Source organism: Idiotropiscis lumnitzeri, chromosome 9, assembly GCF_059441095.1.
Source record: "Idiotropiscis lumnitzeri isolate Australia: NSW breed Sydney's pygmy pipehorse chromosome 9, RoL_Ilum_1.0, whole genome shotgun sequence".
Classification (NCBI taxonomy): Eukaryota; Metazoa; Chordata; class Actinopteri; order Syngnathiformes; family Syngnathidae; genus Idiotropiscis; species Idiotropiscis lumnitzeri.
The window spans coordinates 19,673,878-19,689,664 of record NC_142399.1 but is presented as its reverse complement, the minus strand read 5'-3'; the positions used below and the strand labels follow the sequence as shown (position 1 = coordinate 19,689,664).

The window sequence follows — 15,787 nt, the reverse complement described above, 5'->3', positions numbered from 1 at the left end:
AATGCACCCTCAAGGACGCTGTAGAGAGTGTAGAGCTGGTCTACTGTTCCACGGCCAGGACGAAAACCAAACTGCTCCTCTTGGATCTGAGATTCCACCTCCCGACGGACCCTCCTCTCCTGTACCCCTGAGTAGACCTTACCAGGGAGGCTGAGGAGTGTGATTCCTCTATAATTGGAACACACCCTCCGGTCCCCCTTCTTAAAAAGGGGGACCACCACCCCGGTCTGCCAATCCAGAGGCACTGTCCCCGATGTCCACGCAATGTTGTTGAGGCGTGGCAACCATGACAGCCCCACAACATCCAGAGCCCTAAGGAACTCCGGGCGGATCTCATCCACCCCCGGGGCCTTGCCACCGAGGAGCTTGTTAACCACCTCGGTTACTTCAGCCCCTGAGATAGATGAGTCCACCACGGAGTCCTCAGGCTCTGCTTCCTCAATGGAAGGCGTGTCGGTAGAATTGAGGAGGTCTTCGAAGTATTCTCCCCACCGACTCACAACGTCCCGAGTCGAGGTCAGCAGCACCCCATCTCCACTATAAATAGTGTTGATGGTGCACTGCTTCCCTCTCCTGAGACGACGGATGGTGGACCAGAATTTCTTCGAAGCCGTCTGGATGTCGTTTTCCATGGCCTCACCGAACTCCTCCCACGCCCGAGTTTTTGCTTCGGCAACCACCGAAGCCGTATTCTGCTTGGCCAGTCGGTACCTGTCAGCTGCCTCCGGAGTCCCACAGGCCAGAAAGGCCCGATAGGACTCTTTCTTCAGCCTGACAGCATCCCTTACCACCGGTGTCCACCAGCGGGTTCGGGGGTTGCCGCCACGACAGGCACCGACAACCTTGCGTCCACAGCTTTGATCGGCTGCCTCAACAATGGAGGCACGAAACATGGTCCTCTCAGACTGAATGTCCGCTGCCTCCCCCGGTACGTGGGTGAAGTTCTGCCGGAGGTGGGAGTTGAAACTCTTTCTGACAGGGGATTCTGCCAAGCGTTCCCAGCAGACCCTCACAATACGCTTGGGTCTGCCGGGTCGGACCGGCATCTTTCCCCACCATCGGACCAACTCACCACCAGGTGGTGATCAGTTGACAGCTCCGCCCCTCTCTTCACCCGAGTGTCTAAAACATGCGGCCGCAAATCCGATGACACGACTACAAAGTCGATCATCGAACTGCGGCCTAGGGTGTCCTGGTGCCAAGTGCACATATGGACACCCTAATGCTTGAACATGGTGTTCGTTATCGACAATCCATGACGAGCACAGAAGTCTAGTAACAGAACACCACTCGGGTTCAGATTGGAGGGGCCATTCCTCCCAATCACGCCCTTCCGGGTCTCATTGTCGTTACCCACGTGAGCATTGAAGTCCCCCAGCAGGACGAGGGAGTCTCCAGGGGGAACGCTCTCCAGCACACCCTCCAAAGACTCCAAAAAGGGTGGGTACTCTGAACTACTGTTTGGTGCATAAGCACAAACAACAGTCAGCGCCCGTCCCCCCACCTTGAGGCGGAGGGAGGCTACCCTCTCGTCTACCGAGGTGAACCCCAGTGTACAGGCGCCAAGCCGGGGGGCAATAAGTATGCCCACACCTGCTCGGCGTCTCTCACCTTGGGCAACTCCAGAGTGGAAGAGTGTCCAACCCCTCTCAAGAGGACTGGTACCAGAGCCTAAGCTGTGTGTGGAGGTGTGCCCGACTATATCTAGTCAGAATTTCCCTGCCTCGCACACCAGCTCAGACTCCTTCCCAGCCAGACAGGTGACATTCCATGTCCCAAGAGCTAGTTTCTGTAGCCGGGGATCAGAGCGCCAAGGTCCCTGCCTCTTGCTGCTGCCCGACTTGCATTGCACCGAACCCCTTTGGCCCCTCCCCCAGGTGGTGAGCCCATGTGAGGGGGAACCCACGTTGCCTCTTCGGGCTGAGCCCCGTGGGTGCAGGCCCGGCTACCAGGCGCTCGCCAATGAGCCCCACCTCCAGGCCTGGCTCCAGAGGGGGGCCCCGGTGACCCGCGTCCGGGCAAAGGAAATCGTGGTCCATGTATTGTGGTCATCATTGGGGTTCTTGTGAGCCATGCTTTGTCTGGACCCTCACCTAGGACCTGTTTGCCAAGGGTGACCCTACCAGGGGCAAAAAAGCCCCCGACAACTTAGCTCCTAGGATCATTGGGACACGCAAACCCCTCCACCATGATAAGGTGACAGCTCAATTAAATCAGTATCTAAATATTAAAAGAATCAACGTCTAAGTGCAGTCCTGCTCTACCAAACCGAATATGACAGAAATGTTGCATTTCTTGACTTCCAAAAAACTTAAACTTCCGCATCGTCATTATGCTCAGCCACCATCTGGACTGGGAGCTAATTTTCAGTCCATGTGTTCAATCAAACCCGTCCCTCAGGGGATGTGGAGGGTTCTCTTGAAACATGCAAGGTTTTGAGAAATTAGAATCAGTCTTTAAATTGAAAGGGAACCAAAGTCTAAACACAGTCCTGGTCCAAGTAAACAGAGTTTAACCCAATACTACCTTTCTACACTTACAAAAATATCCAACTTCATCTTGGTTACTAAGCCTTCTGAATTTAGAGACACTTTTCAGTCCTTTGGAAAATCACAAGAACTGATGAGGTGGCTGAGTGGTTAAGGCGATGGACTGCTAATCCATTGTGTTCTACACCCATGGGTTCGAATCCCATCCTCATCGAATTGCTGCATTTTCTTAGTTGGTTATATTGTGGGAAGGTTGTTTCACCCTGTTGTTTAGGATATGTTGAGGTATCTCTGGGATTTTTAATTGTCTAAAGCCAATTAAATCATCCACCCATCCATCCAATATCCTCCGCTTATCCGGGGTCGGGTCGCGGAGGCAGCAGCTTCAGCAGGGAAGCCCAGACTACCCGCTCCCCAGCCACATCTTTCAGCTCTGCCGGAGGGATGCCGAGGCGTTCCCAGGCCAGCTGGGAGACGTAGTCTCTCCAGCGTGTCCTGGGTCGTCCTCTGGGCCTCCTGCCGGTGGGACATGCCCGGAACACCTCCCCAGGGAGGCGTCCACGAGGCATCCTAAAGAGATGCCCCAGCCACCTCATCTGGCTCCTCTCTACGTGGAGGAACAGCGGCTCGACACTGAGTCCCTCCCGGATGTTCGAACTTCTCACCCTATCGCTAAGGGAGAGCCCAGACACCCTGCGGAGGAAACTCATTTCGGCCGCTTGTACCCGAGATCTTGTTCTTTCGGTCGCGACCCACAGCTCGTGACCATAGGTGAGGGTCGGAACGTAGATCGACCGGTAAATCGAGAGCTTCGCCTTTTTGCTCAGCTCACTCTTCACCACGACAGACCGATACAGCGTCCGCATCACAGCGGAGGCTGCACCGATCCGCCTGTCGATCTCTCGCTCCGTCCTCCCCTCACTCGTAAACAAGACCCCAAGATACTTAAACTCCTCCACTTGGGGCAGGATCTCCTCCCCGACCTGGAGAGGGCACTCCACCCTTTTCCGACTGAGAACCATGGTCTCAGATACAGAGGTGCTCATCTTCATCCCAACCGCTTCACACTCGGCTGCGAACCGCTCCAGTGAGAGTTGGAGATCACGGCCTGAGGAAGCCAACAGTACCACATCATCTGCGAAAAGCAGAGATGAAATACTGTGGTCACCAAACCGGATCCCCTCAGCACCTCGACTGCGCCTAGAAATTCTGTCCATAAAAGTTATGAACAGAATCGGCGACAAAGGGCAGCATTGGCGGAGTCCAACCCTCACTGGAAATGAATCCGACTTATTGCCAGCAATGCGGACCAAACTCTGACATCGGTGGTACAGGGACCCAACTGCCCGTATCAAGGGGCTCGGTACCCCGTACTCCCGGAGCACGCTCCACAGAACTCCCCGTGGGACACGGTCGAACGCCTTCTCCAAGTCCACAAAACACATGTAGACTGGTTGGACGAACTCCCATGCACCCTCAAGGACGCTGTAGAGAGTGTAGAGCTGGTCCACTGTTCCACGGCCAGGACGAAAACCACATTGCTCCTCTTGGATCTGAGATTCAACCTCCCGACGGACCCTCCTCTCCTGTACCCCTGAGTAGACCTTACCAGGGAGGCTGAGGAGTGTGATTCCTCTATAATTGGAACACACCCTCCGGTCCCCCTTCTTAAAAAGGGGGACCACCCCCCCGGTCTGCCAATCCAGAGGCACTGTCCCCGATGTCCACGCAATGTTGTAGAGGCGTGGCAACCATGACAGCCCCACAACATCCAGAGCCCTAAGGAACTCTGGGCGGATCTCATCCACCCCCGGGGCCTTGCCACCGAGGAGCTTGTTAACCACCTCGGTTACTTCAGCCCCTGAGATAGATGAGTCCACCACGGAGTCCTCAGGCTCTGCTTCCTCAATGGAAGGCGTGTCGGTAGAATTGAGACAGGTCTTCGAAGTATTCTCCCCACCGACTCACAACGTCCCGAGTCGAGGTCAGCAGCACCCCATCTCCACTATAAATAGTGTTGATGGTGCACTGCTTCCCTCTCCTGAGACGACGGATGGTGGACCAGAATTTCTTCGAAGCCGTCTGGAAGTCGTTTTCCATGGCCTCAACGAACTCCTCCCACGCCCGAGTTTTTGCTTCGGCAACCACCGAAGCCGTATTCTGCTTGTCCAGTCGGTACCTGTCAGCTGCCTCCGGAGTCCCACAGGCCAGAAAGGCCCGATAGGACTCTTTCTTCAGCATGACAGCATCCCTTACCGCCGGTGTACACCAGCGGGTTCGGGGGTTGCCGCCACGACAGGCATCGACAACCTTGCGTCCACAGCTTCGATCGGCTGCCTCAACAATGGAGGCACGAAACATGGTCCTCTCAGACTGAATGTCCGCTGCCTCCCCCGGCACGTGGGCGAAGTTCTGCCGGAGGTTGGAGTTGAAACTCTTTCTGACAGGGGATTCTGCCAAGCGTTCCCAGCAGACCCTCACAATACGCTTGGGTCTGCCGGGTCGGACCGGCATCTTCCCCCACCATCGGAGCCAACTCACCACCAGGTGGTGATCAGTTGACAGCTCCGCCCCTCTCTTCACCCGAGTGTCCAAAACATGCGGCCGCAAATCCGATGACACGACTACAAAGTCGATCATCGAACTGCGGCCTAGGGTGTCCTGGTGCCAAGTGCACATATGGACACCCTAATGCTTGAACATGGTGTTCGTTATCGACAATCCATGACGAGCACAGAAGTCTATTAACAGAACACCACTCGGGTTCAGATTGGGGGGGCCATTCCTCCCAATCACGCCCTTCCGGGTCTCATTGTCGTTACCCACGTGAGCATTGAAGTCCCCCAGCAGGACGAGGGAGTCTCCAGGGGGAACGCTCTCCAGCACACCCTCCAAAGACTCCAAAAAGGGTGGGTACTCTGAACTACTGTTTGGTGCATAAGCACAAACAACAGTCAGCACCCGTCCCCCCACCTTGAGGCGGAGGGAGGCTACCCTCTCGTCTACCGAGGTGAACCCCAGTGTACAGGCGCCAAGCCGGGGGGCAATAAGTATGCCCACACCTGCTCGGCGTCTCTCACCTTGGGCAACTCCAGAGTGGAAGAGTGTCCAACCCCTCTCAAGAGGACTGGTACCAGAGCCTAAGCTGTGTGTGGAGGTGAGCCCGACTATATCTAGTCAGAATTTCCCTGCCTCGCACACCAGCTCAGGCTCCTTCCCAGCCAGAGAGGTGACATTCCATGTCCCAAGAGCTAGTTTCTGTAGCCGGGGATCAGAGCGCCAAGGTCCCTGCCTCTTTCCGCTGCCCGACTTGCATTGCACCGAACCCCTTTGGCCCCTCCCCCAGGTGGTGAGCCCATGTGAGGGGGAACCCACGTTGCCTCTTCGGGCTGAGCCCCGTGGGTGCAGGCCCGGCCACCAGGCGCTCGCCAATGAGCCCCACCTCCAGGCCTGGCTCCAGAGGGGGGCCCCGGTGACCCGCGTCCGGGCAAGGGAAATCGTGGTCCATGTATTGTGGTCATCATTGGGGTTCTTGTGAGCCATGCTTTATCTGGACCCTCACCTAGGACCTGTTTGCCAAGGGTGACAATACCAGGGGCAAAAAAGCCCCCGACAACTTAGCTCCTAGGATCATTGGGACACGCAAACCCCTCCACCATGATAAGGTGACAGCTCAATTAAATCAGTATCTAAATATTAAAAGAATCAACGTCTAAGTGCAGTCCTGCTCTACCAAACCGAATATGACAGAAATGTTGCATTTCTTGACTTCCAAAAAACTTAAACTTCCGCATCGTCATTATGCTCAGCCACCATCTGGACTGGGAGCTACTTTTCAGTCCATGTGTTCAATTAAACCCGTCCCTCAGGGGATGTGGAGGGTTCTCTTGAAACATGCAAGGTTTTGAGAAATTAGAATCAGTCTTTAAATTGAAAGGGAACCAAAGTCTAAACACAGTCCTGGTCCAAGTAAACAGAGTTTAACCCAATACTACCTTTCTACACTTACAGAAATATCCAACTTCATCTTGGTTACTAAGCCTTCTGAATTTAGAGACACTTTTCAGTCCTTTGGAAAACCACAAGAACTGATGAGGTGGCCGTCCCTTGCAGCGGTGGGACTGCAAAACTTTCCTAACAAAGTCCTAACAGATCCTAACACTTACTAACACTTCCTAACCAAGTCCTAACACTTCCTAACCAAGTCCTAACACTTTCCTAACACTTTCCTAACGCGAGTTCCTAACACGGAGGATTTCCTAACAGAGGGGTAAAAGAGCCAATCATCTTTCGACTTCCTGACTTGGGGGCGGAGCAAATGGACCAATCATGGCCCTTTGTTTAACTTGGGGGCGAGGCAAATGAACCAATCATGGCCCTTTGTTTAACTTGGGGGGCGGGGTGGATGAACCAATGACGGCTCGTCTCATCGCGCTATCCACAATCGCTTCCGTGAATGGAGGCTCCGGATCGCTTTCGTGAATCGAGGCTGCGGAGAGCGACCCTCGAAGACCAAGAGGGAGAAGAGGCGAGTCACATAAGAAGCATACAACATATCCAATTGTAAGGAAACATTCCTAATGTCTGCCCATGGTACAGAGGAGTGATAAAATTACTGTAATGGTAAAAGTACTGCAATGATAAACAAATGCTGCAATGACAGAAAATACTGCAATGATAAAAACAATGATTTATTTATTTTATAATTGTTTTTATTTTGTCATTTTTGCTTTCAAGTGTGTATTTTTTATTATTTATTTATTTTATAATTGTTTATATTTTGTAAGTTTTTGCTTTCTTTATATAAGTTTATATATACTGTTAATGTTTTCCTTTTTTATTATTTATTTTATAATTGTTTATATTTTGTAAGTTTTTGCTTTCTCTATACAACTTTATATATACTGTTAACGTTTCCCTGTTTTATTATGTATTTACTTATTTTATAATTGTTTATATTTTGTAAGTTTTGCTCTCTTATCTATACAAGTTTGTATATACTGTTAATAAAGATAAAGATGTCATTTAATAGTCCCACAATGGGTAAATTTGCAGTGTTACAGCAGCAAAGATATAGATCACACAGAGGTGGCGGCGTAATGTAGCCGTTAATGTATAACATTAGCAGCAGACATTCATAAAAAGCATGCAAATATACACAGTATATACGTCTATATACAAATCCATGGTACAGAGGGGTGATAAAAGTACTGTAATGGTAAAAGTACTGCAATGATAAAAACAATGATTTATTTTATAATTGTTTATATTTTGTAATATTTGTTTTCTCTATACAAGTTTGTATTTACTGTTCATATTTCCCTTTATTAAACAAAACACAACAAGAACACAACTGTTGTGGTTGTGGTGTAACAGAAACACGCTCATCCTTTGGGGTCGGAGTTTCTAGGTGCAAATCCTGGCAAGAGTGTGGAACTTGTTGGTTAAACCAATACTTCAATTAAACCGTATTTCTATTCGGAGAAACAATGAATTAAACGTATTAGATTTTGATACAATGTATTAGACTTTATAATTGTTTATATTTTGTAATTTTTGCTTTCGCTATACAAGTTTGAATTTACTGTTAATAATTACCTCTTTTATCATTTATTTTATAATTCTTTCACTTTTTTAATTTTTACTTTCTTATCCATACAAGTTTGTAATACTGTTAATATTTCCCTTTTTTATTATTTATTTATTTAATTAGTTTATAATTGTTTATATTTTGTAAGTTTTTGCTTTCTCTATATAAGTTTATACATACTGTTAATGTTTCCCTTTTTTATTATTTATTTATTTTATAATAGTTTATATTTTGTAAGTTTTTGCTTTCTCTATGCAACTTTATATATACTGTTAACGTTTCCCTGTTTTATTATGTATTTACTTATTTTATAATTGTTTATATTTTGTAAGTTTTTGCTTTCTCTATACAAGTTTATATATACCGTTAATGTTTCCCACCAAGCCCGCGCCGAGATTCGAACCGCCTCAGTTTCCTCGTCCTCTCCCCTCCTCCTCCTCCTTCCCCCTCCCTTCTCCCCCCTTTTTTCCTCTTTCTTTCCCCCGCGAGACAGTCCATTACCGCTGCAAGGGACGGCCACCTCATCAGTTCTTGTGGTTTTCCATAGGACTGAAAAGTGTCTCTAAATTCAGAAGGCTTAGTAACCAAGATGAAGTTGGATATTTTTGTAAGTGTAGAAAGGTAGTATTGGGTTAAACTCTGTTTACTTGGACCAGGACTGTGTTTAGACTTTGGTTCCCTTTCAATTTAAAGACTGATTCTAATTTCTCAAAACCTTGCATGTTTCAAGAGAACCCTCCACATCCCCTGAGGGACGGGTTTGATTGAACACATGGACTGAAAAGTAGCTCCCAGTCCAGATGGTGGCTGAGCATAATGACGATGCGGAAGTTTAAGTTTTTTGGAAGTCAAGAAATGCAACATTTCTGTCATATTCGGTTTGGTAGAGCAGGACTGCACTTAGACGTTGATTCTTTTAATATTTAGATACTGATTTAATTGAGCTGTCACCTTATCATGGTGGAGGGGTTTGCGTGTCCCAATGATCCTAGGAGCTAAGTTGTCGGGGGCTTTTTTGCCCCTGGTATTGTCACCCTTGGCACACAGGTCCTAGGTGAGGGTCCAGACAAAGCATGGCTCACAAGAACCCCAATGATGACCACAATACATGGACCACGATTTCCCTTGCCCGGACGCGGGTCACCGGGGCCCCCCTCTGGAGCCAGGCCTGGAGGTGGGGCTCATTGGCGAGCGCCTGGTGGCCGGGCCTGCACCCACGGGGCTCAGCCCGAAGAGGCAACGTGGGTTCCCCCTCACATGGGCTCACCACCTGGGGGAGGGGCCAAAGGGGTTCGGTGCAATGCAAGTCGGGCAGCGGAAAGAGGCAGGGACCTTGGCGCTCTGATCCCCGGCTACAGAAACTAGCTCTTGGGACATGGAATGTCACCTCTCTGGCTGGGAAGGAGCCTGAGCTGGTGTGCGAGGCAGGGAAATTCTGACTAGATATAGTCGGGCACACCTCCACACACAGCTTAGGCTCTGGTACCAGTCCTCTTGAGAGGGGTTGGACACTCTTCCACTCTTGAGTTGCCCAAGGTGAGAGACGCCGAGCAGGTGTGGGCATACTTATTGCCCCCCGGCTTGGCGCCTGTACACTGGGGTTCACCTCGGTAGACGAGAGGGTAGCCTCCTTCCGCCTCAAGGTGGGGGGACGGGTGCTGACTGTTGTTTGTGCTTATGCACCAAACAGTAGTTCAGAGTACCCACCCTTTTTGGAGTCTTTGGAGGGTGTGCTGGAGAGCGTTCCCCCTGGAGACTCCCTCGTCCTGCTGGGGGACTTCAATGCTCACGTGGGTAACGACAATGAGACCTGGAAGGGCGTGATTGGGAGGAATGGCCCCCCCAATCTGAACCCGAGTGGTGTTCTGTTACTAGACTTCTGTGCTCGTCATGGATTGTCGATAACGAACACCATGTTCAAGCATTAGGGTGTCCATATGTGCACTTGGCACCAGGACACCCTAGGCCGCAGTTCGATGATCGACTTTGTAGTCGTGTCATCGGATTTGCGGCCGCATGTTTTGGACACTCGGGTGAAGAGAGGGGCGGAGCTGTCAACTATTCACCACCTGGTGGTGAGTTGGCGCCGATGGTGGGGGAAGATGCCGGTCCGACCCGGCAGACCCAAGCGTATTGTGAGGGTCTGCTGGGAACGCTTGGCAGAATCCCCTGTCAGAAAGAGTTTCAACTCCCACCTCCGGCAGAACTTCGCCCACGTACCGGGGGAGGCAGCGGACATTCAGTCTGAGAGGACCATGTTTCGTGCCTCCATTGTTGAGGCAGCCGATTGAAGCTGTGGACGCAAGGTTGTCGGTGCCTGTCGTGGCGGCAACCCCCGAACCCGCTGGTGGACACCGGCGGTAAGGGATGCTGTCAGGCTGAAGAAAGAGTCCTATCGGGCCTTTCTGGCCTGTGGTACTCCGGAGGCAGCTGACAGGTACCGACTGGCCAAGCAGAATACGGCTTCGGTGGTTGCCGAAGCAAGAACTCGGGCGTGGGAGGAGTTCGGTGAGGCCATGGAAAACGACTTCCAGACGGCTTCGAAGAAATTCTGGTCCACCATCCGTCGCCTCAGGCGAGGGAAGCAGTGCACCATCAACACTATTTATAGTGGAGATGGGGTGCTGCTGACCTCGACTCGGGACGTTGTGAGTCGGTGGGGAGAATACTTCGAAGACCTCCTCAATTCTACCGACACACCTTCCATTGAGGAAGCAGAGCCTGAGGACTCCGTGGTGGACTCATCTATCTCAGGGGCTGAAGTAACCGAGGTGGTTAACAAGCTCCTCGGTGGCAAGGCCCCGGGGGTGGATGAGATCCGCCCGGAGTTCCTTAGGGCTCTGGATGTTGTGGGGCTGTCATGGTTGCCACGCCTCTACAACATTGCGTGGACATCGGGGACAGTGCCTCTGGATTGGCAGACCGGGGGGGTTGTCCCCCTTTTTAAGAAGGGGGACCGGAGGGTGTGTTCCAATTATAGAGGAATCACACTCCTCAGCCTCCCTGGTAAGGTCTACTCAGGGGTACAGGAGAGGAGGGTCCGTCGGGAGGTTGAATCTCAGATCCAAGAGGAGCAATGTGGTTTTCGTCCTGGCCGTGGAACAGTGGACAAGCTCTACACTCTCTACAGCGTCCTTGAGGGTGCATGGGAGTTCGTCCAACCAGTCTACATGTGTTTTGTGGACTTGGAGAAGGCGTTCGACCGTGTCCCACGGGGAGTTCTGTGGAGCGTGCTCCGGGAGTACGGGGTACCGAGCCCCTTGATACGGGCAGTTGGGTCCCTGTATCACCGATGTCAGAGTTTGGTCCGCATTGCTGGCAATAAGTCGGATTCATTTCCAGTGAGGGTTGGACTCCGCCAATGCTGCCCTTTGTCGCCGATTCTGTTCATAACTTTTATGGACAGAATTTCTAGGCGCATTCGAGGTGCTGATGGGATCCGGTTTGGTGACCACAGTATTTCATCTCTGCTTTTCGCAGATGATGTGGTACTGTTGGCTTCCTCAGGCCGTGATCTCCAAGTCTCACTGGAGCGGTTCGCAGCCGAGTGTGAAGCGGTTGGGATGAAGATGAGCACCTCTGAATCTGAGACCATGGTTCTCAGTCGGAAAAGGGTGGAGTGCCCTCTCCAGCTCGGGGAGGAGATCCTGCCCCAAGTGGAGGAGTTTAAGAATCTTGGGGTCTTGTTTACGAGTGAGGGGAGGACGGAGCGAGAGATCGACAGGCGGATCGGTGCAGCCTCCGCTGTGATGCGGACGCTGTATCGGTCTGTCGTGGTGAAGAGTGAGCTGAGCCAAAAGGCGAAGCTCTCGATTTACCGGTCGATCTACGTTCCGACCCTCACCTATGGTCACGAGCTGTGGGTCGCGACAGAAAGAACAAGATCTCGGGTACAAGCGGCCGAAATGAGTTTCCTCCGCAGGGTGTCTGGGCTCTCCCTTAGAGATAGGGTGAGAAGTTCGAACATCCGGGAGGGACTCAGTGTCGAGCCGCTGTTCCTCCACATAGAGAGGAGCCAGATGAGATGGCTGGGGCATCTCTTTAGGATGCCTCGTGGACGCCTCCCTGGGGAGGTGTTCCGGGCATGTCCCACCAGCAGGAGGCCCAGAGGACGACCCAGGACACGCTGGAGAGACTACGTCTCCCAGCTGGCCTGGGAATGCCTCGGCATCCCTCCGGCAGAGCTGAAAGATGTGGCTGGGGAGCGGGAAGTCTGGGCTTCCCTGCTGAAGCTGCTGCCTCCGCGACCCGACCCCGGATAAGCGGAGGATTTTGGATGGATGGGTGGATGATTTAATTGGCTTTAGACAATTAAAAATCCCAGAGATACCTCAACATATCCTAAACAACAGGGTGAAACAACCTTCCCACAATATAACCAACTAAGAAAATGCAGCGATTCGATGAGGATGGGATTCGAACCCATGGGTGTAGAACACAATGGATTAGCAGTCCATCGCCTTAACCACTCGGCCACCTCATCAGCTCTTGTGGTTTTCCGAAGGACTGAAAAGTGTCTCTAAATTCAGAAGGCTTAGTAACCAAGATGAAGTTGGATATTTTTGTCAGTGTAGAAAGGTAGTATTGGGTTAAACTCTGTTTACTTGGACCAGGACTGTGTTTAGACTTTGGTTCCCTTTCAATTTAAAGACTGATTCTAATTTCTCAAAACCTTGCATGTTTCAAGAGAACCCTCCACATCCCCTGAAGGACGGGTTTGATTGAACACATGGACTGAAAAGTAGCTCCCAGTCCAGATGGTGGCTGAGCATAATGACGATGCGGAACTTTAAGTTTTTTGGAAGTCAAGAAATGCAACATTTCTGTCATATTCGGTTTGGTAGAGCAGGACTGCACTTAGACGTTGATTCTTTTAATATTTAGATACTGATTTAATTGAGCTGTCACCTTATCATGGTGGAAGGGTTTGCGTGTCCCAATGATCCTAGGAGCTAAGTTGTCGGGGGCTTTTTTGCCCCTGGTATTGTCACCCTTGGCACACAGGTCCTAGGTGAGGGTCCAGACAAAGCATGGCTCACAAGAACCCCAATGATGACCACAATACATGGACCACGATTTCCCTTGCCCGGACGCGGGTCACCGGGGCCCCCCTCTGGAGCCAGGCCTGGAGGTGGGGCTCATTGGCGAGCGCCTGGTGGCCGGGCCTGCACCCACGGGGCTCAGCCCGAAGAGGCAACGTGGGTTCCCCCTCACATGGGCTCACCACCTGGGGGAGGGGCCAAAGGGGTTCGGTGCAATGCAAGTCGGGCAGCGGAAAGAGGCAGGGACCTTGGCGCTCTGATCCCCGGCTACAGAAACTAGCTCTTGGGACATGGAATGTCACCACTCTGGCTGGGAAGGAGCCTGAGCTGGTGTGCGAGGCAGGGAAATTCTGACTAGATATAGTCGGGCACACCTCCACACACAGCTTAGGCTCTGGTACCAGTCCTCTTGAGAGGGGTTGGACACTCTTCCACTCTGGAGTTGCCCAAGGTGAGAGACGCCGAGCAGGTGTGGGCATACTTATTGCCCCCCGGCTTGGCGCCTGTACACTGGGGTTCACCTCGGTAGACGAGAGGGTAGCCTCCTTCCGCCTCAAGGTGGGGGGACGGGTGCTGACTGTTGTTTGTGCTTATGCACCAAACAGTAGTTCAGAGTACCCACCCTTTTTGGAGTCTTTGGAGGGTGTGCTGGAGAGCTTTCCCCCTGGAGACTCCCTCGTCCTGCTGGGGGACTTCAATGCTCACGTGGGTAACGACAATGAGACCTGGAAGGGCGTGATTGGGAGGAATGGCCCCCCCAATCTCAACCCGAGTGGTGTTCTGTTACTAGACTTCTGTGCTCGTCATGGATTGTCGATAACGAACACCATGTTCAAGCATTAGGGTGTCCATATGTGCACTTGGCACCAGGACACCCTAGGCCGCAGTTCGATGATCGACTTTGTAGTCGTGTCATCGGATTTGCGGCCGCATGTTTTGGACACTCGGGTGAAGAGAGGGGCGGAGCTGTCAACTGATCACCACCTGGTGGTGAGTTGGCTCCGATGGTGGGGGAAGATGCCGGTCCGACCCGGCAGACCCAAGCGTATTGTGAGGGTCTGCTGGGAACGCTTGGCAGAATCCCCTGTCAGAAAGAGTTTCAACTCCCACCTCCGGCAGAACTTCGCCCACGTACCGGGGGAGGCAGCGGACATTCAGTCTAAGAGGACCATGTTTCGTGCCTCCATTGTTGAGGCAGCCGATTGAAGCTGTGGACGCAAGGTTGTCGGTGCCTGTCGTGGCGGCAACCCCCGAACCCGCTGGTGGACACCGGCGGTAAGGGATGCTGTCAGGCTGAAGAAAGAGTCCTATCGGGCCTTTCTGGCCTGTGGTACTCCGGAGGCAGCTGACAGGTACCGACTGGCCAAGCAGAATACGGCTTCGGTGGTTGCCGAAGCCAAAACTCGGGCGTGGGAGGAGTTCGGTGAGGCCATGGAAAACGACTTCCAGACGGCTTCGAAGAAATTCTGGTCCACCATCCGTCGCCTCAGGCGAGGGTTGCAGTGCACCATCAACACTATTTATAGTGGAGATGGGGTGCTGCTGACCTCGACTCGGGACGTTGTGAGTCGGTGGGGAGAATACTTCGAAGACCTCCTCAATTCTACCGACACGCCTTCCATTGAGGAAGCAGAGCCTGAGGACTCCGTGGTGGACTCATCTATCTCAGGGGCTGGAGTAACCGAGGTGGTTAACAAGCTCCTCGGTGGCAAGGCCCCGGGGGTGGATGAGATCCGCCCGGAGTTCCTTAGGGCTCTGGATGTTGTGGGGCTGTCATGGTTGCCACGCCTCTACAACATTGCGTGGACATCGGGGACAGTGCCTCTGGATTGGCAGTATGGGGGGGTGGTCCCCCTTTTTAAGAAGGGGGACCGGAGGGTGTGTTCCAATTATAGAGGAATCACACTCCTCAGCCTCCCTGGTAAGGTCTACTCAGGGGTACAGGAGAGGAGGGTCCGTCGGGAGGTTGAATCTCAGATCCAAGAGGAGCAGTGTGGTTTTCGTCCTGGCCGTGGAACAGTGGACAAGCTCTACACTCTCTACAGCGTCCTTGAGTGTGCATGGGAGTTCGTCCAACCAGTCTACATGTGTTTTGTGGACTTGGAGAAGGCGTTCGACCGTGTCCCACGGGGAGTTCTGTGGAGCGTGCTCCGGGAGTACGGGGTACCGAGCCCCTTGATACGGGCAGTTGGGTCCCTGTACCACCGATGTCAGAGTTTGGTCCGCATTGCTGGCAATAAGTCGGATTCATTTCCAGTGAGGGTTGGACTCCGCCAATGCTGCCCTTTGTCGCCGATTCTGTTCATAACTTTTATGGACAGAATTTCTAGGCGCATTCGAGGTGCTGATGGGATCCGGTTTGGTGACCACAGTATTTCATCTCTGCTTTTCGCAGATGATGTGGTACTGTTGGCTTCCTCAGGCCGTGATCTCCAACTCTCACTGGAGCGGTTCGCAGCCGAGTGTGAAGCGGTTGGGATGAAGATGAGCACCTCTGAATCTGAGACCATGGTTCTCAGTCGGAAAAGGGTGGAGTGCCCTCTCCTGCTCGGGGAGGAGATCCTGCCCCAAGTGGAGGAGTTTAAGTATCTTGGGGTCTTGTTTACGAGTGAGGGGAGGACGGAGCGAGAGATCGACAGGCGGATCGGTGCAGCCTCCGCTGTGAT

General features: G+C 52.3%; 2 non-coding genes across 2 annotated transcripts; one reads left to right on the top strand and one right to left on the bottom strand.

The window, feature by feature from the left end:
- Positions 1-2,621: 2,621 nt before the first annotated feature.
- On the top strand, positions 2,622-2,703 carry trnas-gcu (transfer RNA serine (anticodon GCU)). Its single transcript has one exon. It is a non-coding gene; the product is annotated as a tRNA-Ser (tRNA).
- Positions 2,704-12,480: 9,777 nt separating this feature from the next.
- trnas-gcu (transfer RNA serine (anticodon GCU)) lies at positions 12,481-12,562 on the bottom strand. The gene has a single exon. It is a non-coding gene; the product is annotated as a tRNA-Ser (tRNA).
- Positions 12,563-15,787: the final 3,225 nt, after the last annotated feature.